The following is a 23,864-nucleotide window of genomic DNA, read 5'->3' as shown; positions in this document are numbered from 1 at the left end:
CCAACAATTACGGCACACACGGTTGGTAAAACACAAACGTTTGCGATATACACCATAATCTGAGACGGTTCACAGAGTGGAAATGTGTGCAAGCATGCACACAGTTGCTGTTTGCAAAGTGTGTGTGATGTCAGACACTATCACATATGGTGCGGGAAAACTAAATGTGTGTGATTGTCTACCTATCGTACACGGTTATAATCATGAACTGTTTGTGATGTGCCAGGGCATCGTAAAACTCCCGTGCCTAGAATCTGTCTAGAAAACTCCCGTGCCTGGAATCTGCCTGGTTTTAGGCAGAACCACAAAACTCCGATCGCGATGACAATGCGAGCACAAACGAGTAGCAAGGATGAAGCATTTGGGATATTCAATATATCGAAAACGGTTATATAGGGACAACTGTATGCATCAAGGCTCCCTATCCCCAATGGTTTCTGGGTCGTGTGGGAAGGGCCCCCCCCCCTATCGCCCACACTCACTTGGCAATGGTTCCAAATGTCGTCGCGGAAAGGGGTTAAAATCGTTTTTTAGGACCGATGTGCACCAGTGTCCCCCCTGCGCGCGTGTGTTTGAAAAATCAAAAAACAAACAAATAGCAAGTCATAAACTATGACTATGCATAAATATGAAGCTAATCTAGCTTACAGGAATAAGTGTGATCCATTATTCCATATACATAGTTAAGAGGAGAAACAACGAATATCACCTACAAATTTGTTTTGTACAACAATTCTGCAGTGCAAGATAATCAAAGAGGGTAATACTCCCAGTTCAATTAGGCACATAGTTTGAGTGGCAATCATAGTATTGAAAAGAATTGTGTATAAATACATGAAAAACAAGCAAGTGTGCTAGAAATACCAAAAATGCCCCCTCCCCTCAACAAGCTCACAATGCCTAGCCTCCATCACTAGATATTCATCCCACTGTACTCTCTTCTATGCAGTCAAAAGTTGAATGCTTGGGAAAAAAGTACTGAACAATCAGTGATATTTGTGATAAAGGTGTACCGTTGGTTCTGCAGTTTTCTGAAATTATGACAGAGTAGTAATCTAACGTGTGTTGCAACGGGGGCACATATAATTTAATAGTTAGAAGAAGCTTTCAAGTTTCTTTCAGCATTAAATTACTCTCTTTTTTCTCCTCCCCCTGTCGGAGTTCGCAGACAATGGAGCCAAACTATGCCTTCTTTTGCTCCTTGCCATGGCTGCTCCTCTCGTCCTCGTTGAACAACTCGATCAACAGTTTGTTCTTCTTCTCAAGAAGGTTCCAATGCCCCAGCAGCTACCTCACAAGCTGGTAATAACTGTTGTTATTAGTTGCGGCGACAAAGAGCCCAGTCAAGAGGTTGCTGATGCTCTTAATCTCCTCCCTGTAGTTACCACAATATGCTCATGCAAGCACAATTTATACATCTATTGGTGCATCATCGATGTATTCACTTCCTTGACCTCAACTTCCATGAGTATCACATCGCCGTTCTTGCTGCGGATGTTCATGTCACCCATAGGACAAATTTATTCGAAGTCATAGGTCTGCATGAAGTTATATCTCTCATAAGCAGATTGTCTTAATTTAAAGGAGAAGAAACTACTATAACGATATATGATTAACTTGAAGGGACTATTGAAAAGATTACACCGCAAGTTTACCTCGAGCACCCACATTGTCAAGCATTTACGAATCTTATCTGTAATTGTGATCACAATACTTGCTCCCGTACAGTTTTTTTACAATTGCAAACCATAGATAAAAATAACTACTAACAGCAACATGGATTGTTGACATGAATACATCATATGAAATCAACGTTAAAAATGGATATGCACATACATATGGCAGAAGATTTACCTACGATGAACTTGAGTTATATCATGCTAGTGCTCACTCTTTAATCTTCAATTCACACTATATGAGGGCATAAGAAAAGGTCTGCCATTTCATTTGTATAAGGAACTTGGGAAGTGCATATTTATTGAACTAGTTAGTGTTCTACTTCACACCATTGCATCTATGCTACTTTTGCTGCTCCCACAAAAAGGCATGAGATGATTGTGCCATTTCTCAGCACCGGAATATAAGTTGAGTAACTGCCAGTGAATAAGACATATGTAGCACGTAGAAAACCCCCTTCAATGTACATTCCTTCTTTATATCACAGTACAAAAATAACACTACAAAATAAATAAATAAATAAATAAATAAATAAATAAGTAGAAATCTATCTAACAAACTAGGTGGTGTCCGCAACTATGTGACATATCATGTTGTATATCTTCTTCAAGAAAATATGGGCACATAACATGTTGTATTGTCTCAAATCTTTGAGTCACCGAATACGATCATATAGTCTAGAGTCCAAGTGAAGCTATGCATCAAATTATGTATCTGTAAAACTAAGCTTACTACAAGAGAGGTAAGCACTCACTGTCACTAATATAGTTATATAGTGAAGAACAATTTGCCGAACTGAAATTTTATACTCAACCAGAAAAAAAACTGGACTAATAAAGACTGGCAATGGTGCTCATATGCATAATTAGTTTAACCGAGCAAGAAAACTTAATCACTAGGTTAAAAAAGTGTAAGCTGACTGACGATGCTTTGCAAATTCAAACATAAAATAGGAGACTCGATGTAGCAAACATACCAACTAATCAGGTAAAAGGTTTCATTCTTTGCTCTACAGTCGCCAAAAGGAATATTTGTTCTGTGAATGCTTTGGATGAATGCACACACTTCCATTAATCATACAGGTTGTTCAGATTGCCAACTCCAAAGCCTTCACAAATCCTCATAACACATCAGCTCCACTAAAAGCAACTCATGCATCATAAACAACATTTGACTATTTCTTTATCAAACAATGTCAACTAACCAACAAAAAGGTATGTATTGAAGATAACAATGTTCACAACATGAAGCTCCTTCCCTCCAAGAGTCACTGCCAAGAAAGCAAAATAGTTTATATTCAAAGCTTGTTAATGCCCCATTAAACTCCAATTCTACATCAGGGTGAGACATGCTAGACCTTCTGTCTTCAACAAGTTAAAAGCTTCTTCCTTGTTGTACAATATCACACCCAACATCAATTTTCAATAATCACACCATCCCCGTGAAAAATCACAAAGAAAATGTCATGATTTCTACATACTCTCAGAGATGAGAGGACTCACCTTTGGTGTCAGAGCCTGAGTGTTCGAGACCGAAACACATAAAATCTTTCAGAATACTCAATCTCTCACCAGATGTGATATCCCAATACCTTTGTTCTTTTATCTCAGTAAATATCCAAGGCTGTCAAGTATAAAATGTCATGCAATAACATCAAAGCAATCTATTACAATTTCACATAAGGGCATACTCATATGTACATTTCATGTGTTCCATTATGTTTAACAAATCACTGCATAGGTTATTTCAATGGTTATCAGACGATATTAGACTTCTCAATCAAATATTTCATCTAGTACAGAGATGTAGAGAGTTTATTTATTAAGCAAGTACAAGCATCAAAAAAATGTTAGGACCTATGAGCATACTGGTTTTGCATGTATCCTCATGAATTACTACGATTACATGCTAGAGTTTACCTTGTCTATTAGGTATCAGTTCAATGTAAAGTACGCATTATAAAGACCTTTCAGTAACTATGTGAACAATATGAATGCACAGTCATCAACCATCAGCCAGCTACGAACAGGGACCCGGTGTACTAATTTTAAAAATAATTTTCATCTGAATTTTGAGATCAAAGAAGAGGGAACAGTGAGACATTCATAGAAGAGGAGCAAATGTGAAAATAACAGTTTACATACTCCAGGTGAGCAACTACGGAAGACATACAAAATATTGTATCTATTACATTGCTGGAATGGTCGTAAGTATTTAAAAAGTATCATTCGCGCAAAATCAAAAACTATATATGCGGAGTGTTAAACACTGTCAGAAATATCAATGTTTTGAAATGATGAATAGCACTTCTTATGGCAGAGCTTTCAAGACTAAACACTGGAGCATAATTAATTTATCTAGAACTAAGGCGGAATCTGAAGATCCTAGTTTAGTTAATGGATTGGAAATGCCCTCAAATATCCCAAGATCTTGCAGAGTTGACCTAGTTGCAACACATCATTTACGTGAAAAAATATAACAAACCAATGAGAATTAAGAGTATTGTTGAAGCATCACCTGCCTTTACTGAAAGACCTTTAACTGGAGGTAATTCAGCATCACATATATTAAACAGAATAGCTGAATTGTTGTGCTCACCTTGTATGTGATTCTTGATTCTATGTAAGAACAACTTTCTTTGAAGGCAGGAACGGTGCCGATTCTTTAGTTCAGACAATTATGACTGGGGTACTTCACCCATAACAATAGATGGCCGATCACGGCAACAACACTACCGCAAACTTGTTGATTGGGGCTATACTAACCAGTGTGCACAGAAGGCCCTTGACGACTTGCATGTCATTGGAAATGGTGACATATTATCCTTTACTGATTGGAACAGGCATGTTTCAGCCAGCTCGAGGTGCACTTACCAAGGTTGCAATTTACATGATTTACGTATATATAATGTGAGAAGAAAACCCGAAGAAATGATTATGTGTATTTTTAGCGAAGTGTGCTTGTGAACCACATATTAGCTTTCGATTGTGTAATCACGCCATGACATCATGATTCCCCAAAAAAATCAGACAGTTAGCACAGTATGGAGACCTAAATCTTGAACATTCTAAAATAATTACAAGATCCTCATTTTTCTCTATTTATACCAGAAAGTAAGAAGAACCGCAAGCAATCATCGGGAAATACCAAATCTAGGGGTTACAGAAAGTCAAAGTGTTCCCATCAGACTAGAGAACACTAATGTTCTACCTTGTTTTAATCAAAACAAATGTTCTACCTGGGAAGAAAAAATGACAGATGCAACTCACGCAGATGACCAGGCCTAGGTAATTTATAGCAGATGTCCACATGTGAAACCTTTTTCTGGGGCTTACAAGAAACACTTGCAAGTTGTTAAACCGAAAACATTGTGTTAGAATATAGTTTAGTTAATGATAACACAGAGCTGATCACTACCTTGTTTATATACTTGCAATTAGTTGTAGCCCTTTCGACCACTGAAGTCCAAATGAAGCAAGTGCAACACTTCCAGCAATCTTTGTAGGTCTGAACACCAAAAAGTTACCTCCTGTAATCAAAATTCTGAAACTTTAATAATTGATGGTCGCTGCTACCTCTTTTAGCACTGCGTTGGTTTTCCCCGAAGAGGAAGGGATGATGCAGCAAAGTAGCGTAAGTATTTACCTCAGTTTTTGAGAACCAAGGTATCAATATAGTAGGAGGCTACGCGTGAGTCCCTCGTACCTGCACAAAACAAATAAATCCTCACAACCAACGCAAATAGGGGTTGTCAATCCCTATAGGGCCACTTACGAGAGTGAGATCTGATAGATATGATAAGATAATATTTTTGGTATTTTTATGATAAAGATGCAAAGTAAAATAAAGGCAAAGTAAATAACTAAGTAGTAGGAGATTAATATGATAAAGATAGACCCGGGGGCCATAGGTTTCACTAGTGGCTTCTCTCGAGAGCATAAGTATTCTATGGTGGGTGAACAAATTACTGTTGAGCAATTGACAGAATTGAGCATAGTTATGAGAATATCTAGATATGATCATGTATATAGGCATCACGTCCGAGACAAGTAGACCGACTCCTGCCTGCATCTACTACTATTACTCCACTCATCGACCGCTATCCAGCATGCATCTAGAGTATTAAGTTAAAAACAGAGTAACGCCTTAAGCAAGATGACATGATGTAGAGGGATAGACTCATGCAATATGAAGAAAACCCCATCTTGTTATCCTCGATGGCAACAATACAATACGTGCCTTGCTTCCCTTACTGTCACCGGGAAAGGACATCGCAAGATTGAACCCAAAGCTAAGCACTTCTCCCATTACAAGAAATATCAATCTAGTAGGCCAAACCAAACTGATAATTCGAAGAGACTTGCAAAGATAACCAATCATACATAAAAGAATTCAGAGAAGATTCAAATATTATTCATAGATAGACTTGATCATAAACCCACAATTCATCGGTCTCAACAAACACACCGCAAAAAGAAGATTACATCGAATAGATCTCCAGAAGAGAGGGGGAGAACATTGTATTGAGATCCAAAAAGAGAGAAGAAGCCATCTCGCTACTAACTATGGACCCGTAGGTCTGAAGTAAACTACTCACACTTTATAGGAGGGGCTATGGTGTTGATGTAGAAGCCCTCCGTGATCGATGCCCCCTCTGGCGGAGCTCCGGAACAGGCCCCAAGATGGGATCTCATGGATACAGAAAGTTACGGCGGTGGAATTAGGGTTTTGGCTCCTGTTCTGATCGTTTGGGGGTACGTGGATATATATAGGAGGAAGAAGTACGTCGGTGGAGCAACAGGGGGCCCATGAGGGTGAAGGGCGCGCCTGGGGGGCAGGCGCGCCCCCCTACCTCGTGGCCTCCTATTAGTTGGCTTGACGTAGGGTCCAAGTCTCCTGAGTTGTATTCGGTGAGAAAATCACATTCCCGAAGGTTTCATTCCGTTTGGACTCCATTTGATATTCCTTTTCTTCGAAACCCTAAAACAGGCAAAAAATAGCAATTCTGGGTTGGGCCTCCGGTTAATAGGTTAGTCCCAAAAATAATATAAAAGTGGATAATAAAGCCCAATAATGTCCAAAACAGTAGATAATATAGCATGCAGCAATCAAAAATTATAGATACGTTGGAGACGTATCAAGCATCCCCAAGCTTAATTCCTGATCATCCTCGAGTAGGTAAATGATAAAAACAGAATTTTTGATGCGGAGTGCTACTTGGCATAATTTTAATGTAATTCTTCTTAATTGTGGTATGAATATTCAGTTCCAAAAGATTCAAGACAAAAGTTCATATTGATATAAAAATGATAATACTTCAAGCATACTAGCTAAGCAATTATGTCTTCTCAAAATAACATGGCCAAAGAAAGTTCATCCCTACAAAATCATATGGTTTAGTCATGTTTCATTTTCGTCACACAAGAATGCTATCATCATGCACAACCCCGATGACAAGCCAAGCAATTGTTTCATACTTTAGTAATCTCAAACCTATAAACTTTCACGCAATATATGAGCGTGAGCCATGGACATAGCACTAAAGGTAGAATAGAATATAATGAGGGGGGTTATGTGGAGAAGACAAAAAAGGAGGAAGTCTCACATCAACGAGGCTAATCAATGGGCTATGGAGATGCCCACCGATTGATGTTAATGCAAGGAGTAGGGATTGCCATGCAACGGATGCACTAGAGCTATAAATGTATGAAAGCTCAACAAAAGAAACTAGTGGGTGTGCATCCAACTTGCTTGTTCACGAAGACCTAGGGCACTTGAGGAGGCCCATTGTTGGAATATACAAGCCAAGTTCTATAATGAAAAATTCCCACTAGTATATGAAAGTGATAACATGAGAGACTCTCTACTATGAAGATCATGGTGCTACTTTGAAGCACAAGTGTGGCAAAGGATAGTAACATTGTCCCTTCTCTCTTTTTCTCTCATTTTTTGGCCTTTTCTCTTTTTTATGGCCTTTCTCTCTTTTTTGGGCCTTCTCCTTTTTTTATGGCCTTTCCTCTTTTTTTTTATTCCTCACTTGGGACAATGCTCTAGAAAATGATGATCATCACACTTCTATTTATTGAACGGTGGCTTTGCCACAAATACTTTGTCAACTACATGATCATGCTAAGCAATATGACAATGATGAATGTGTCATGATGAACGGAATGATGGAAAGTTGCATGGAAATATATCTCGGAATGGCTATGGAAATGCCATAATAGGTAGGTATGGTGGCTGTTTTGAGGAAGATATAAGGAGGTTTATGTGTGAAAGAGCATAATATATCACGGGGTTTGGATGCACCGGCGAAGTTTGCGCCAACTCTCAATGTGAGAAAGGGCAATGCACGGTACCGAAGAGGCTAGCAAGGATGGAAGGGTGAGAGTGCGTATAATCCATGGACTCAACATTAGTCATAAAGAACTCACATGCTTATTGCAAAAATCTACAAGTCATCAAAAACCTCGGTACTACGCGCATGCTCCTAGGGGGATAGATTGGTAGGAAAAGATCATCGCTCGTCCCCGACCGCCACTCATAAGAAAGACAATCAAATAACACCTCATGTTTCAAATTTGTTGCATAACGTTTACCATACGTGCATGCTACGGGACTTGCAAACCTCAACACAAGTATTTCTCAATTTCACAACTACTCAACTAGCACGACTTTGATATTATTACCTCCATGTCTCAAAACAATCATCAAGCATCAAACTTCTCTTAGTATTCAACACACTCATAAGAAAGTTTTATTATTAATCTTGCATACCAAGCATATTAGGATTTTAAGCAAATTACCATGCTATTAAGACTCTCAAAATAATCTAAGTGAAGCATGAGAGATCAATAGTTTCTATAAAACAAATCCACCACCGTGCTCTAAAAGATATAAGTGAAGCACTAGAGCAAAATTACATAACTCAAAAGATATAACCGAAGCACATAGAGTATTCTAACAAATTCCAAATCATGTATGGCTCTCTCAAAATGTGTGTACATCAAGGATGATTGTGGTAAACTAATAAGCAAAGACTCAAATCATACAAGACGCTCCAAGCAAAACACATATCATGTGGTAAATAAAAATATAGCTCCAAGTAAAGTTACCGATAGAAGTAGATGAAAGAGGGGATGCCTTCCGGGGCATCCCCAAGCTTTGGCTTTTAGGTGTCCTTAGATTATCTTGGGGGTGCCATGGGCATCCCCAAGCTTAGTCTCTTGCCACTCCTTGTTCCATAATCCATCAAATCGTTACCCAAAACTTGAAAACTTCGCAACACAAAACTTAAAGTAGAAAATCTCGTGAGCTCCGTTAGCAAAAGAAAACAAAAGACCACTTCAAGGTACTGTAATGAACTCATTCTTTATTTATATGGGTGTTATACATACTATATTCCAACTTATCTATGGTTTATAAACTAATTTACTAGCCATAGATTCATCAAAATAAGCAAACAACACACGCAAAACAGAATCTATCAAAAACAGAACAGTCTGTAGTAATCTGTAGCTAGCGCAAGATCTGGAACCCCAAAAATTCTAAAATAAATTGATGGAAGTGAGGAATTGATCTATTAATAATATTCAATAAGAATTAACTAAATAGCACTTTCCAAATAAAAATGACAGCAGTTCTCGTGAGCGCTAAAGTTTCTGTTTTTTACAGCAAGTTCAACAAGACTTTCCCCAAGTCTTAACAACGGTTCTACTTGGCACAAACACTAATTAAACACAAAAAACACAAAAAAAACAGAGGCTAAATAATTTATTTATTACTAATCAGGAGCAAAAAGCAAGGAATAAAAATAAAATTGGGTTGCCTCCCAACAAGCACTATCGTTTAACGCCCTTAGCTAGGCATAACAAGTAAGAATAGATCTAGGTATTGCCATCTTTGGTAGGCAATCCATAAGTGGCTCTCATAATAGATTAATAAGGTAATTTAATTTTCTTTCTAGGAAATTGTTCCATGCCTTTCCTTAATGGAAATTGGAATCTAATATTTCCTTCCTTCATATCAATAATTGCACCAATCGTTCTAAGGTCTACCAAGATTAATAGGACATGAAGGATTGCAATCTATGTCAAGAACAATAAAATCTACGGGCACATAATTACTATTTGCAACAATAAGAACATCATTAATTCTTCCCATAGGTTTCTTAATAGTGGAATCCGCAAGGTGCTAGTTTAGAGAGCAATCATCAAAATCACGGAAACCTAACAAATCACACAAAGTCTTTGGAATCGTGGAAACACTAGCACCCAAATCACATAAAGCATAGCATTCATGATCTTTAATTTTAATTTTAATAGTTGGTTCCCACTCGCCATAAAGTTTTCTAGGGATATAAACTTCCAATTCAAGTTTTTCTTCATAAGATTGCATCAAGGTATCAACGATATGTTTAGTAAGTGCTTTATTTTGACTATAAGCGTGAGGAGAATTTAGCACGGATTGCAAAAAGGAAATACAATCAATAAAAGAGCAATTTTCATAGTTAAATTCCTTGAAATCCATAATAGTGGGTTTAGCAACATCTAGGGTTTTAATTTCTTCAATCCCACTTTTATCAAATTTAGCATCAAGATCAAAAGATTCAGAATTCTTGGAACACCTTCTAGGTAAAGGTGGATCATATTCAGTCCCATCATTATCAAGATTCATATTGCTAAACAAAGATTTAATAGGGGACACATCAATAACTTTTAGAAATTCATCATTATTTTCATAGGAACTAGAAGAAAACGCTTTTATAAAGGCATCTTTCTTAGCATGCATCCTAGCGGTTCTGTCTTTGCACTTGTCAATGGAAATTCTCATGGCTTTGAGAGACTCATTGATATCATGCTTAGGTGGAATAGATCTAAGTTTCAAAGAATCAACATCAAGAGCAATTCTATCAACGTTCCTAGCCAAATCATCAATCTTAAGCAATTTTTCTTCAATCATAGCATTGAAACTCTTTTGTGAACTAATAAATTCTTTAATATTAGATTCAAAATCAGAGGGCATATTATTATAATTTCCATAAGAATTGTTGTAGGAATTACCATAATTATTAGAGGGATTACTAGGATAAGGCCTAGGATTGAAATTTCCTCTATACGCGTTGTTACCAAAATTGTTCCTACCAACAAAATTCACATCCATAGATTCATTATTATTCTCAAACAAAGTAGACAAGGGCATATCATTAGGATCAGAAGAAACACTCTTATTAGCAAATAATTTCATAAGTTCATCCATCTTTCCACTCAAAACATTAATTTCTTCTATCGCATGCACCTTTTTATTAGTAGATCTTTCAGTATGCCATTGATAATAATTAACCATAATATTATCTAGGAGTTTAGTAGCTTCTCCTAAGGTGATTTCCACAAAAGTGCCTCCCGCGGCCGAATCCAAAAGATTTCTAGAAGCAAAATTCAATTCGGCATAAAAATGTTGTATAATCATCCACAAATTTAAACCATGAGTAGGGCAATTACGTATCATTAATTTCATTCTCTCCCAAGCTTGTTCAACATGTTCATGATCAAGTTGCTTAAAGTTCATAATATCGTTTCTAAGAGAGATGATTTTAGCGGGAGGAAAATACTTAGAGTTAAAAGCATCTTTGCACTTGTTCCATGAATCAATACTATTTTTAGGCAAAGACGAAAACCAAGCTTTAGCACAATCTCTAAGCGAAAAAGGAAATAGTTTCAATTTAACAATATCATTATCCACATCTTTCTTCTTTTGCATGTCACACAAATCAACGAAGCTATCTAGATGGGTAGCGGCATCTTCACTAGGAAGGCCGGAGAACGAATCTTTCATGACAAGATTCAGCAAAGCAGTATTAATTTCACAAGATTCACCATCGATAAGAGGAGCAATCGGAGTGCTAATAAAATCATTGTTGTTGGTATTGGTGAAGTCACACAATTTAGTATTAGTTGGGGAACGTAGCAGAAATTCAAAATTTTCTACGCATCACCAAGATCAATCTATGGAGTAATCTAGCAATGAGGGGAAGGAGAGTGCATCTACATACCCTTGTAGATCGCTAAGCGGAAGCGTTCAAGTAAACGGGGTTGATGGAGTCGTACTCGTCGTGATCCAAATCACCGATGATCCTAGTGCCGAACGGACGGCACCTCCGTGTTCAACACACGTACAGCCCAGTGACGTCTCCTACGCCTTGATCTAGCAAGGGGAGAAGGAGAGGTTGGGGAAGACTCCATCCAGCAGCAGCACGACGGCGTGGTGGTGGTGGAGGAGCGCGGGACTCCAGCAGGGCTTCGCCAAGCACTACGACAGACGAGGAGGGAGAGGGGTAGGGCTGCGCCAACAGGGAGAGCAAATCACATGTGTTGGGCAGCCCCAAACCTCAAGTATATATAAAGGGGGAGGGGCTGCGCCCCACCTAGGGTTCCCTCCCTAGGGGTGGCGGCAGCCCCCAGATCCCATATGGGAGGCGGCCAAGGGGGAGAGAGAAGGGGGCGCACCTAGGGTGGGCCTTAGGGCCCATCTGCGCCTAGGGTTTGCCCCCTCTCCTGTTGAGGACGCCTTGGGCCTTGGTGGGAGGCGCCCCAGCCCACATAGGGGCTGGTCCCTTCCCACTTATGGCCCATACCAGCCTCCGGGGCTGGTGGCCCCTCTCGATGGACCCCCGGACCCCTCCGGTGGTCCCGGTACACTACCGGTGATGCCCAGAACACTTCCAGTGGCCAAAACCATACTTCCTATATATCAATCTTTACCTCCGGACCATTCCGGAACTCCTCGTGACATCTGGGATCTCATCCGGGACTCCGAACAACATTCCCCTATAACCCTACCATCATCGAACCTTAAGTGTGTAGACCCTACGGGTTTGGGAGACATGCAGACATGACCGAGATGACTCTCCGGTCAATAACCAACAGCGGGATCTGGATACCCATGTTGGCTCCCACATGTTCCACGATGATCTGATCGGATGAACCACGATGTCGAGGATTCAATCAATCTCGTATACAATTCCCTTTGTCTATCGGTACGATACTTGCCCGAGATTCAATCGTCGGTATCCCAATACCTTGTTCAATCTCGTTACCGGCAAGTCTCTTTACTCGTTCCGTAACACATCATCCTGTGATCAACTCCTTGGTCACATTGTGCACATTATGATGATGTCCTACCGAGTGGGCCCAGAGATACCTCTCCGTTTACATAGAGTGACAAATCCCAGTCTCTATTCGTGCCAACCCAACAGACACTTTCGGAGATACCTGTAGTGTACCTTTATAGCCACCCAGTTACGTTGTGACGTTTGGTACACCCAAAGCACTCCTACGGTATCCGGGAGTTGCACAACCTCATGGTCTAAGGAAATGATACTTGACATTAGAAAAGCTTTAGCATACGAACTACACGATCTTGTGCTAGGCTTAGGATTGGGTCTTGTCCATCACATCATTCTCCTAATGATGTGATCCCGTTATCAACGACATCCAATGTCCATGGTCAGGAAACCGTAACCATCTATTGATCAACGAGCTAGTCAACTAGAGGCTTACTAGGGACATGGTGTTGTCTATGTATCCACACATGTATCTGAGTTTCCTATCAATACAATTCTAGCATGGATAATAAACGATTATCATGAACAATGAAATATATATAATAATAACTAATTTATTATTGCCTCTAGGGCATATTTCCAACAGTCCCCCACTTGCACTAGAGTCAATAATCTAGTTCACATCGCCATGTGATTAACACTCACAGGTCACATCGCCATGTGACCAACATCCAAGAGTCTACTAGACTCAATGATCTAGTTCACATCACTATGTGATAAACACTCAAAGAGTTCTGGGTTTGATCATGTTATGCTTGTGAGAGAGGTTGTAGTCAACGGGTCTTGCCATATTCAGATCCCTATGCATTTCGCAAAACTTTATATCGTAGATGCTGCTACCACGTTCCACTTGGAGCTATTCCAAGTTGTTGCTTCATTATACGTATCTGGTATCTCTACTCAGAGCTATCCGGATAGGTGTTAAGCTTGCATCGACGTAACTCTTTATGTCGAACTCTTTATCACCTCCATAACCGAGAAACATTTCCTTACTCCTCTAAGGATAATTTTGACCGCTATCTGGTGATCTACTCCTAGATCACCTTTGTACCCTCTTGCCAGACATGTGGCAAGGCACACATCTGGTGCGGCACTCGGCATGGCATACCGTATAGAGCCTATGACAAAAGCATAGGGGACGACCTTCGTCCTTCCTCTTTCTTCTGTCGTGGTCAATCTTTGAGTCTTACTCAACTTCACGCCTTACAATTCAGGTAAGAACCCTTTCTTTGACTGATATATTTTGAACTCCTTCAAAAACATGTCAAGGTGTGCGTTCTTTGAAAGTATCACCAGGCGTCTTGATCTATTTCTATAGATCCTGATGCCCAATATGCAAGCAGCTTTATCCAGGTCTTCCTTTGAATATCACTCTTCAAACAACCGTTTATGCATTCCAGAAATTCTACATCATTTCGGATCAACAATATGTCATCCACATATACTTATCAGAAATGTTGTAGTGCTCCCACTCACTTTCTTGTAAATACAAGTTTCTAGCAAACATTGTATAAACCTAAAAGCTTTGATCACTCCATCAAAGCATATATTCCGACTCCGAGATGCTTGCTCTAGTCCATAGAAGGATTGCTGGAGCCAGCATACTTTTTAGCATCCTTAGGATCGACAAAACTTTGATTGTATCACATACAACTTTTCTTACGAAAACTGGTAAGAAAACTTGTTTTGACATCCATCTGTAAGATTTCATAATCGAAAAATACAGCTAATGCTAACATGATTCCGATGGACTTAAGCATCGCTACAGGTGAGAAATTCTCATCATAGTCAACTCCTTGAACTTGTGAAAAGACTCTTTCCCGCAAGTCGAGCTTCATAGACGGTAACATTACCGCCCACGTCTGTCTTCTTCTTTAAAGATCCATTTATCTCAATGGCTTGCCGATCATCGGGCAAGTCCACCAAAGTCCATACTTTGTTCTAATATATGGATCCTATCTCGGATTTCATGGCTTCTAACCATTTGTTGGAATACGGGCCCACCATCGCTTCTCCACAGCTCGTAGGTTCATTGTTGTCTAACAACATGATATCTGAGACAGGATTACCGTACCACTTAGGAGTAGTACATATCCTTGTCGACCTACGAGGTTCGATAGCAACTTGATCCGAAGCTTCATGATCACTATCATTAACTTCCTATTCAACAGACGTAGGCTCCACAGAAAACATCTTTCTGTGTTGCATCACTCTCTGGTTGAAGTAAAGGTTCGACAACCTCATCAAGTTCTATCTTCCTCCCACTCAATTCTTTCGAGAGAAACTCCTTCTCGAGAAAGGACCCGTTCTAGCGACAAACAATTTGCCCTCGGATCTGAGATAGAAGGTATACCCTACTGTCACCTTTGGGTATCCTATGAAGATGTGTTTGTCCGCTTTGGGTTCAAGCTTGCATGCCTGCAGGTCGACTCTAGAGGATCCCCGGGTACCGAGCTCGAATTCGCCCTATAGTGAGTCGTATTACAATTCACTGGCCGTCGTTTTACAACGTCGTGACTGGGAAAACCCTGGCTAAAGTGAATGCAGCTGTCTCTAACGCATAACCTCAAAATGAAAACGGTAGATTGGTACGAGACATCATAGATCGCACCATATCTCATAGGGTTCGATTACGACATCCGGACACACCATTACCTTGTGGTGTTCCAGGTGGCTTCAACTGTGAAACAATTCCACAATGTCTTAAGTGATTGCCAAACTCATAACTTAGAAAATCCCCTTTTTGATCAGATCGTAGGAACATGATCTTATTGTTATGATGATTCTTAACTTCACTCTGAAATCGCTTGAACTATTCAAACATTTCGGACTTGTGCTTCATTAATTAAATATACCTATATCTACTCAAATCGTCAGTGAAGATGAGAAAATAGTGATATCCACCGCACGCTTCAATTCTCGTTGGATCACACGCATCAGCATGCATGATTTCCAACAAGTCACTTGCCCGTTTCATTGTACCTGAAAACGGGGTCTTAGTCATCCTGCCCATGAGGCATGGCTCGCATGTGTCAAGAGATTCAAAATCAAGTGACTCCAAACATCCATCGATATGGAGTTTCTTCATGCATCTTACGCCAATATGACCTAAGCGGCAGTGCCACAAGAAAGTGGTACTATCATTATTAACTCTACATCTTTTGGCGTGAACATGTGTATTACTATGACCGAGATTCAATGAACCATTCACATAGGGTGCATGACCATGAAAGGTATCATTCATGTAAACAAAATAACCATTGTTCTCTAATTTAAATGAATGACTGTATTGCAATGAACATGATCTAATCATATTCATGCTCAACATAGACACTTGATAACACTTATCTAGGTTCAATACTAATCCCGAAGGTAGATGGAGCGTGCGATGGTGATCTCATCAACTTTGGAAACACTTCCAACACACATCGTCACCCCGCCCTCAGCCAGTCTCCGTTTAGTCCGTAGCTTTTGCTTCAAGTCACCAATAATAGCAACTAAACCGGTATCCAATACACAGGTGCTACCAGGAGTACTAGTGAGGTACACATTAATAACACGTATATACTTTGTTGAAGTTGCCAGCCTTCTTATCTACCATGCATTTGGGGTAATTCCGCTACCAGTGACAGTTCCCCTTACAATAGAAGCACTTAGTCTCGGGTTTGGGTTCAAACTTGGGTTCCTTCACTGGAGCGGCAACTGGTTTGCCATCCATGAAGTTTCCCTTCTAGCCCTTGCCCTTCTTGAAACCAGTGGTCTTGTCAAACCATCAACACTTGATGCTCCTTCTTGATTTCTACCTTTTGCGGTCTTAAGCACCGCGAACAGCTCCGGGATCAACTCCATCCCTTGCATGTCATAGTTCATCACGAAGATCTAGTAGCTTAGTGATAGTGTCTAGAGAACTCTATCAATCACTATCTTATCTGGAAGTTTAACTCCCACTTGATTTAAGTGATTGTAGCACCCAGACATTCTGAGCACATGCTCACTAGCTGAGCTATTCTCCTCCATCTTGTTGGCAAAAGAACTTGTCAGAGGTCTCACACCTCTCAACACGGGCATGAGCCTGAAATCCCAATTTCAGCTCTTGGAACATCTCATATGTTCTATGGCGTTCAAAATGTCATTGGAATCCCGATTCTAAGCCGTAAAGTATGGTGCACTAAACTATCAAGTAGTCATCAGGATGTGTCTGTCAGGTGTTCACAACATCCACACACGACGTTGTAGGGGTTTGCACATCGAGCGGTGCATCAAAGACGTAAGCCTTCTGTGCAGCAGTGAGGACACTCCTCGGACTACGGACCTAGTCCGCATCATTACTTACAAAATCTTTCAACTTAATCTTTCTCTAGGAACGTATTGAAACAGGGAGCTACAACGTGAGCTATTTATCTACAACATATTTGCGAAGACAATTCAGACTATGTTCATGATAATTGAGTTCATCTAATGAACTCCCACTCAGATAGACATCCCTCTAGTCATCTAAGTGAAACATGATCCGAGTCAACTAGGCCGTGTTCGATCATCACGTGAGATGGACTAGTCAACATCGGTGAACATCTTCATGTTGATCATATCTTCTATACGACTCATGCTCGACCTTTCGGTCTTCCGTGTTCCGAGGCCATGTCTGTACATGCTAGGCTCGTCAAGTCAACCTAAGTGTTTCGCATGTGTCCCGAGACCATGTCTGTACATGCTAGGCTCGTCAACACCCGTTGTATTCGAACGTTAGAATCTATCACACCCGATCATCACGTGGTGCTTCGAAACAACGAACCTTCGCAACGGTGCACAGTTAGGGGGAACACTTTCTTGAAATTATTACGAGGGATCATCTTATTTAAGCTACCGTCGTTCTAAGCAAATAAGATGTAAAACATGATAAACATCACATGCAATCAAATAGTGACATGATATGGCCAATATCATTTGCTCCTTTTGATCTCCATCTTTGGGGCTCCATGATCATCATTGTCACCGGCATGACACCATGATCTCCATCATCATGATCACCATCATCGTGTCTTCTTGAAGTTGTCTCGTCATCTATTACTTCTACTACTATGGCTAACGCTTTAGCAATAAAGTAAAGTAATTACATGACGTTTATGTTGACACGCAGGTCATAAATAAATTAAGACAACTCCTATGGCTCCTGCCGGTTGTCATACTCATCGACATGCAAGTCATGATTCCTATTACAAGAACATGATCAATCTCATACATCACATATATCATTCATCACATCCTTTTGGCCATATCACATCACAAGGCATATGCTGCAAAAACAAGTTAGATGTCCTCTAATTTTTGTTGCAAGTTTTTACGTGGCTGCTATAGGTTTCTAGCAAGAACGTTTCTTACCTACGCCAAAACCACAACGTGAATTGCCAATTTCTATTTACCCTTCATAAGGACCCTGTTCATCGAATCCGATCTGACTAAAGTGGGAGAGACAGACACCCGCCAGCCACCTTATGCAACTAGTGCATGTCAGTCGGTGGTACCGGTCTCACGTAAGCGTACGTGTAAGGTTGGTCCGGGCCACTTCATCCCACAATGCCTCCGAATCAAGATAAGACTAGTAACGGCAAGTAAATTGACAAAATCGACGCCCACAACTACTTTGTGTTCTACTCGTGCATAGAAACTACGCATAGACCTAGCTCATGATGCCACTGTTGGGGAACGTAGCAGAAATTCAAAATTTTCTACGCATCACCAAGATCAATCTATGGAGTAATCTAGCAATGAGGGGAAGGAGAGTGCATCTACATACCCTTGTAGATCGCTAAGCGGAAGCGTTCAAGTAAACGGGGTTGATGGAGTCGTACTCGTCGTGATCCAAATCACCGATGATCCTAGTGCCGAACGGACGGCACCTCCGTGTTCAACACACGTACAGCCCAGTGACGTCTCCTACGCCTTGATCTAGCAAGGGGAGAAGGAGAGGTTGGGGAAGACTCCATCCAGCAGCAGCACGACGGCGTGGTGGTGGTGGAGGAGCGCGGGACTCCAGCAGGGCTTCGCCAAGCACTACGAGAGACGAGGAGGGAGAGGGGTAGGGCTGCGCCAACAGGGAGAGCAAATCACATGTGTTGGGCAGCCCCAAACCTCAAGTATATATAGGGGGGGAGGGGCTGCGCCCCACCTAGGGTTCCCTCCCTAGGGGTGGCGGCAGCCCCCAGATCCCATATGGGAGGCGGCCAAGGGGGAGAGAGAAGGGGGCGCACCTAGGGTGGGCCTTAGGGCCCATCTGCGCCTAGGGTTTGCCCCCTCTCCTGTTGAGGACGCCTTGGGCCTTGGTGGGAGGCGCCCCAGCCCACATAGGGGCTGGTCCCTTCCCACTTATGGCCCATACCAGCCTCCGGGGCTGGTGGCCCCTCTCGATGGACCCCCGGACCCCTCCGGTGGTCCCGGTACACTACCGGTGATGCCCAGAACACTTCCAGTGGCCAAAACCATACTTCCTATATATCAATCTTTACCTCCGGACCATTCCGGAACTCCTCGTGACGTCCGGGATCTCATCCGGGACTCCGAACAACATTCCCCTATAACCCTAGCATCATCGAACCTTAAGTGTGTAGACCCTACGGGTTTGGGAGACATGCAGACATGACCGAGATGACTCTCCGGTCAATAACCAACAGCGGGATCTGGATACCCATGTTGGCTCCCACATGTTCCACGATGATCTGATCGGATGAACCACGATGTCGAGGATTCAATCAATCTCGTATACAATTCCCTTTGTCTATCGGTACGATACTTGCCCGAGATTCAATCGTCGGTATCCCAATACCTTGTTCAATCTCGTTACCAGCAAGTCTCTTTACTCGTTCCGTAACACATCATCCTGTGATCAACTCCTTGGTCACATTGTGCACATTATGATGATGTCCTACCGAGTGGGCCCAGAGATACCTCTCCGTTTACACAGAGTGACAAATCCCAGTCTCTATTCGTGCCAACCCAACAGACACTTTCGGAGATACCTGTAGTGTACCTTTATAGCCACCCAGTTACGTTGTGACGTTTGGTACACCCAAAGCACTCCTACGGTATCCGGGAGTTGCACAACCTCATGGTCTAAGGAAATGATACTTGACATTAGAAAAGCTTTAGCATACGAACTACACGATCTTGTGCTAGGCTTAGGATTGGGTCTTGTCCATCACATCATTCTCCTAATGATGTGATCCCGTTATCAACGACATCCAATGTCCATGGTCAGGAAACCGTAACTCTATTGATCAACGAGCTAGTCAACTAGAGGCTTACTAGGGACATAGTGTTGTCTATGTATCCACACATGTATCTGAGTTTCCTATCAATACAATTCTAGCATGGATAATAAACGATTATCATGAACAATGAAATATATATAATAATAACTAATTTATTATTGCCTCTAGGGCATATTTCCAACAGTATTATCTTGAGCCATCATGACAAACAAGCAAACTAACACACAAGCAAACAAAAAGCAAGTGGACAAAAATGGGCAAATAGAGAAAGAGAGGGGGGATAGAGAGAGAGGGCAAATAAAACGGCAAGGGTGAATTGGGGGGAGAGGAAAACGACAGGCAAATGGCAAATAATGTAATGCGGGAGATAAGGGTATGTGATGGGTACTTGGTATGTTGACTTTTGCGTGGACCTCCCTAGCAACGGCGCCAGAAATCCTTCTTGCTACCTCTTTTAGCACTGCGTTGGTTTTCCCCGAAGAGGAAGGGATGATGCAGCAAAGTAGCGTAAGTATTTCCCTCGGTTTTTGAGAATCAAGGTATCAATCCAGTAGGAGGCTACGCGCGAGTCCCTCGTACCTGCACAAAACAAATAAATCCTCGCAACCAACACAAATAGGGGTTGTCAATCCCTATAGGGCCACTTACGAGAGTGAGATCTGATATATATGATAAGATAATATTTTTGGTATTTTTATGATAAAGATGAAAAGTAAAATAAAGGCAAAGTAAATAGCAAAGTAAATAACTAAGTAGTAGGAGATTAATATGATAAAGATAGACCCGGGAGCCATAGGTTTCACTAGTGGCTTCTCTCGAGAGCATAAGTATTCCATGGTGGGTGAACAAATTACTATTGAGCAATTGACAGAATTGAGCATAGTTATGAGAATATCTAGGTATGATCATGTATATAGGCATCACGTCCGAGACAAGTAGACCGACTCCTGCCTGCATCTACTACTATTACTCCACTCATCGACCGCTATCCAGCATGCATCTAGAGTATTAAGTTAAAAACAAAGTAACGCCTTAAGCAAGATGACATGATGTAGAGGGATAGACTCATGCAATATGAAGAAAACCCCATCTTGTTATCCTCAATGGCAACAATACAATACGTGCCTTGCTGCCCTTACTGTCACCGGGAAAGGACACCGCAAGATTGAACCCAAAGCTAAGCACTTCTCCCATTGCAAGAAAGATCAATCTAGTAGGCCAAACCAAACTGATAATTCGAAGAGACTTGCAAAGATAACCAATCATACATAAAAGAATTCAGAGAAGATTCAAATATTATTCATAGATAGACTTGATCATAAACCGACAATTCATCGGTCTCAACAAACACACCGCAAAAAGAAGATTACATCGAATAGATCTCCACAAGAGAGGGGGGGAACATGGTATTGAGATCCAAAAAGAGAGAAGAAGCCATCTAGCTACTAACTATTGACCCATAGGTCTGAAGTAAACTACTCACATTTCATCGGAGGGGCTATGGTGTTGATGTAGAAGCCCTCCGTGATCGATGCCCCCTCCGGCAGAGCTCCGGAACAGGCCCCAAGATGGGATCTCGTGGATATAGAAAGTTACAGCGGTGAATTAGGGTTTTGGCTCCTGTTCTGATCATTTGGGGGTACGTGGATATATATAGGAGGAAGAAGTACGTCGATGGAGCAACAGGGGGCCCACGAGGGTGGAGGGCGCGCCTGGGGGGGCAGGCACGCCACCCTACCTCGTGGCCTCCTGTTAGTTGGCTTGACGTAGGGTCCAAGTCTCCTGAGTTGTATTCGGCGAGAAAATCACGTTCCCAAAGGTTTCATTTCGTTTGGACTCCGTTTATATTCCTTTTCTTCAAAACCCTAAAACATGCAAAAAACAGCAATTCTAGGCTGGGCCTCCGGTTAATAGGTTAGTCCCAAAAATAATATAGAAGTGGATAATAAAGCCCAATAATTTCCAAAACAGTAGATAATATAGCATGGAGCAATCAAAAATTATAGATACGTTGGAGACGTATCAGCCGCCAAAATCTACACATTGATCCATGGTTACTAAAAGTGAGATATGATTTAACACATTGGTCAATGAATACTAAAAAGGAGGATCTGATTTAATTTTCACACTTAGCTGTGCTCAGGACAAGGTTCAATGGGAGAATGCGAGCATGGAGGGTGTGTCATGATCATTGAATTTGCAAAGGAAGTAGCCAATAAACGAGCAAGCAGTAACAGCTTGCATCCTCCATTTCGAGGTGCTAAGCACCAAAAGCTCCATCATTTTTATTGTCCTAGCCTCAAACGCAGACATTACCTCAATCGCATGTCAAGCAGAAACCGTTGATTATTTGAGACAAAACTGAAAGACAGAACCTCTCAACGATGTATACGGAGGTCTGTCATGAGAATCGATGCATCACTCACCGACCTGCAGGTCCACGGGGAGTGGCACATAGGTTTCCTCTATCTTTGAAGCGAGACAGAAGTAAGCGATTGCCAAGAGTTGTGTCACACAAGCAAGCCATGAGAAACCAATTTCTCCATGATTCCAACAACTTTATGGGATTTTAGCAGGGTTGCTTTAGTTGCTATTGAGATGATAGACTTACATGAAGGGGATAGACGGAGAGGAACCTATGAAGGTAGTTGACAGACAAGATCGCAGTCAACGGCGCAGAATTGAAATGCTCACTGACCTATGAGCAAAGAATTTGCACATTTAATCAGCTATCATGGCAGCATATAACATTATCCGCTCATTTAGTGAGTTACCTCCATGGCTCCATCGTAGCATCTTAACACTCGCTCCTAGAAGACACCATTGCATTTAAAGGTTACCATGTGATGGCGGGCAAATGGTTTAGTTAACGATAACACAGAGCTGATCACTACCTTGTTTATATACTTGCAATTAGTTGTAGCCCTTTCGACCACTGAAGTCCAAATGAAGCAAGTGCAACACTTCCAGCAATCTCTGAAGGTCTGAACACCAAAAAGTTAGCTCCTGCAATCAAAATTCTAAAACTTTAATAATTTATGGGCGCCAAAATCTACACATTGATCCATGGATACTAAAAGTGAGATATGATTTAACACATTGGTCAATGAATACTAAAAAGGAGGATCTGATTTAATTTTCACACTTAGCTGTGCTCAGGACAAGGTTCAATGGGAGAATGCGAGCATGGAGGGTGTGCCATGATCATTGAATTTGCAAAGGAAGTAGCCAATAAACGAGCAAGCAGTAATAGCTTGCATCCTCCATTTCAAGGTGCTAAGCACCAAAAGCTCCATCATTTTTATTGTCCTAGCCTCAAACGCAGACATTGCCTCAATCGCATGTCAAGCAGAAACCGTTGATTATTTGAGACAAAACTAAAAGACAGAACCTCTCAACGATGTATACGGAGGTCTATCATGAGAATCTATGCATCACTCACTGACCTGCAGGTCCACGGGGAGTGGCACATAGGTCTCCTCCATCTTTCAAGCGAGACAGGAGTAAGCGACTGCCAAGAGTTGTGTCACACAAGCAAGCCATGAGAAACCAATTTCTCCTTGATTCCAACAACTTTATGGGATTTTAGCAGGGTTGCTTTAGTTGCTATTGAGATGATAGACTTACATGAAGGCAATAGACGGAGAGGAACCTAGGAACGTAATTGACAGACAAGATCGCAGTCAACGGCGCGAAATTTAAATGCTCACTGACCTATGAGCAAAGAATTTGCAGATTGAATCAGCTATAATGGTAGCATATAACCTTATCTGCTCATTTAGTGAGTTACCTCCATGGCT

General features: G+C 41.3%; 1 pseudogene; it reads right to left on the bottom strand.

The window, feature by feature from the left end:
• Window positions 1–4,897: 4,897 nt before the first annotated feature.
• LOC125533038 lies at window positions 4,898–23,860 on the bottom strand (annotated as a pseudogene).
• Window positions 23,861–23,864: the final 4 nt, after the last annotated feature.

This window comes from Triticum urartu, chromosome 1, assembly GCF_003073215.2.
Source record: "Triticum urartu cultivar G1812 chromosome 1, Tu2.1, whole genome shotgun sequence".
NCBI lineage: Eukaryota > Viridiplantae > Streptophyta > Magnoliopsida > Poales > Poaceae > Triticum > Triticum urartu.
The sequence above is the reverse complement of the archived record's forward strand: the minus strand, read 5'-3'. Positions and strand labels throughout refer to the sequence as shown.